Raw genomic sequence first — 3,084 nt, 5'->3', positions numbered from 1 at the left:
CACAAAGCAGCCAAAAATATAAAATAAATAAATTTTAAAAAATAGTTTTTGAAGAGTATTTAATATTATCAGAAAATTCTCATAGAATTCAGAGACAAGTGTACTTCTGATTGATAATGGTCCATTAACATTTGTTGAATGTTAAATGAATGATGTAGTGTTAAATGAAAAAAGCAAGATACAAAAATGCATACATAATTAAATATGATCCCAATTGTGGTAACTCTCTCTCCTGTCTCTCATGGCTGAAAGGAAATATCTCAAAATGTTTCTGTTGGTTGTCTCTGTGAGGTGGAATGACATACAATTTTTATTTTCCTTCTTATGCTTTTGGGGCTTTTTCTATAGTTGATTTTCCACTACTTTCACAAGCAGACAAAAACCCAACCAATGCTCTTTGAAAAGATTCTTTCCCACACAATGAACTCACAGGTGCAAATATTTTTGGATAATATATCAGTCTAACTGAGGCACATGGCATCTTTTCCTGCACTTCTTCCCAGTAACCTGCTACCAGACACTGGTAGTGGAGTGGTGATGTGCTGGAAAGACCAGCTCTAGACTGCAGTTAGCTTGTGATGAGACACAGTCTAGAAATGTCTGCTTATAAATATGTTTTATGTAGCCTCGGGGGTTCACTTACCTTTATTACTTCTCTGCTAGCAGTCCCTTGATAAAACCAGGTCAAAGACAGAGAGAATAAATTCCCTGGGCTACCTCCAGTACAGCTCTGTCAGGAAATGTTCACCAAGTATATCCTGATGAGAAAAGGAGAGTAGCTGTGTGTCAAATGTAGATAATTGCTCAGTCTTTTGTCCAATCCACGGTGAGCCTTATGCATTTCTGACTTCTTTCCTGCTTGAGTCAAAAAGATGACCAGGGGAGGGTGAGGCCTGTGGAGCGAGAGCCAAGGAGGAAGGCTTGTGAAAGTGAGGGTCAAAGGTAGGGAGGAGTTGGGAGAGCTCTCATGCACAAAGAGGTGCCTTTATTACTGTCCTCCACACATGAGGGATATCTGTCCTGTGAGACTTCCACTCTGCTCTTCTGCCCCTGTGGAGAGACGCAATGACTGATGTTGTCTGAACCAAGGGGATGCTTTGGCAGGAGGGGGGTTGCTGGGGCCTGAGGCAGAGATGTTGGTGAGACCCATGGGAGCCCTCCTGCCCGGCTCGGCCAGGACGTTGGGATTGTACCTGCAGCTTGAAACATGAGGATTAAAGGGAACTCGAGCTTGAGGCATGCAGGGCCGGAGATGAAGCATACCTCGGGGCAGCTCGAAGGCAAGGAATAATACCTCTTTAAGTATGCAATAAAAATGGCCTCCAATAAAACTGCATTGCAAAACATGGGAAAGAAACAGGATGCAAAGAGTAAAAAGTCAGAGAGGAAAAGCCTGAAGAATTGGTGGTGGAAAAAGACAGAACTGACGTGTAGTGAAAGTGAGGGGATGGTTATTTCCTCAAGTGGAAGGGAATACAGATGCTGACAATACTAGGAACCTGAAGAAAACTTATACTGCCCAGCGGTAATTGAAACATTTGTTAATTCTCCAACAGCGGGTTCAGAAAAAGGTGGTACAAAAAGAAAATCTTTATCTGGCAGCGAATCTGATGATAGTGAATCAAAGAAGAGAGATGCTGCCGGGCAAAGCAAGAGGCTTTGTCGGAGGTCTGACCCTGAATGAATAACTGGTGCCACAGACAGCAGTGGAGAATTGGTGTTTCTCATGAAACGGGAAGATTCAGATGAGGCAGACTTGGTGCTGGCCAAAGAGGCAAAAATGAAGTGTCCTCAGATTGCAGTGCTTTTTATTCAGAGACTAACTGGGCACTCTTGTCCAGAAAATGAAGCTCAATAATTGTTTGCATTGCCATATATATAATTACATACACACACAAGTTGATGCATATAAGCTCTGGGTCTTGGTTTTTTTGGTTTATTAGTGTGAAGAAATAACTAGATTCTAATGAAAATAAAGTTTTGTATGTTCATTTTGAAGGAGTGTTAAGGGTTTTTTTTTGTTTTTTTTTCTTTTTGAGTCTATAGCACTGGTTACATTGAACAAATAAAGCTTTCTTAGTTGCTTCCTTTATCATTAAAGAACATTTGATACCATGATATATTATTTTCTCTGCATTAGGGAACAGATTTTCTAAATGTTGGAGGAAATCTCCACAGTCATTACACAATCAGACTGTGTTTAACTCATATATGCCTAAGGACCACTCTGGGTTTTTCGTTTATGAGGGGTTTTTTGTGTGTATACATAAAACACATATGTAAATGATTTTCTTTTCCTTCTTTTTTTTTTAAAAAACACTTGCTGAAACAAAAATGCCAATTCATAACCAGGGATAAGCCCATGTTTCTGGGATGCCATTGCTCTGAGCAGCCTAAGAAATAAATGCGTTCAAGTTAAATGGAAAATTTTCCTGAAGGCTTAACCTTTCAAATTAGGTAGATGATTCCATAATTAATTGGAAAATTTTAATATAATGTAAATAACTTAAATTGGACAATAAAAGCAGTTGTATCTGAATCCGTATCTATAACTACAGCCATATAAATGGAAGTTTATTTGTAAAACTCCTGACAGGAAAAATTTTATCACTACCAAGAATCTCCCCACCCAGATGAGAAAAACTAGAAAAATCCTGGTGTGTTTCAATTAGCCAAGCAAGACTTAGTTAAATGGACATTTAAAGGTTTCTTCTAGTGAACCTCTTCTTTACTAGAAGTTGAAATCCCTGCGCTGTACTGGCTAAGAGGACGTCTAAGACTTTGCTCATGCAAACCTAACCAGGTGGTTAGAGATGTTGTCAATCTAGGACCTGCTAGAATAAATTTTAAATAAATAGTTTAGATTAACTTAAATAAATAATACAATTTAAATAAATAGTTTAGATTAACTTTTGTAATCTAAACTATTGATCTATATGTTTTTTCTTTACCCCCAACTGATTCCTTACACACAGGCTCAATCTTTTCAGTATCTGAGTTACTGGTTCAGCAGAAGCATAGAAAAGCAATAAATTTGAGGTAATCAGAATGTTATCCAACTGTATATTGTTTACTTTATTGTAA

General features: G+C 38.2%; 1 pseudogene across 1 annotated transcript; it reads left to right on the top strand.

The window, feature by feature from the left end:
• Positions 1 to 1,315: 1,315 nt before the first annotated feature.
• Positions 1,316 to 1,858, top strand: LOC308622485 (chromobox protein homolog 3-like; annotated as a pseudogene). Its single transcript has one exon. The product of its transcript is annotated as a chromobox protein homolog 3-like (transcript).
• The last annotated feature ends 1,226 nt before the right edge of the window (positions 1,859 to 3,084 follow it).

The sequence above is a fragment of the Mesoplodon bidens genome (genome assembly GCF_964165515.1).
Source record: "Mesoplodon bidens genome assembly, chromosome: 9".
NCBI lineage: Eukaryota > Metazoa > Chordata > Mammalia > Artiodactyla > Ziphiidae > Mesoplodon > Mesoplodon bidens.
This window is presented reverse-complemented; position numbering and strand designations above follow the sequence as displayed.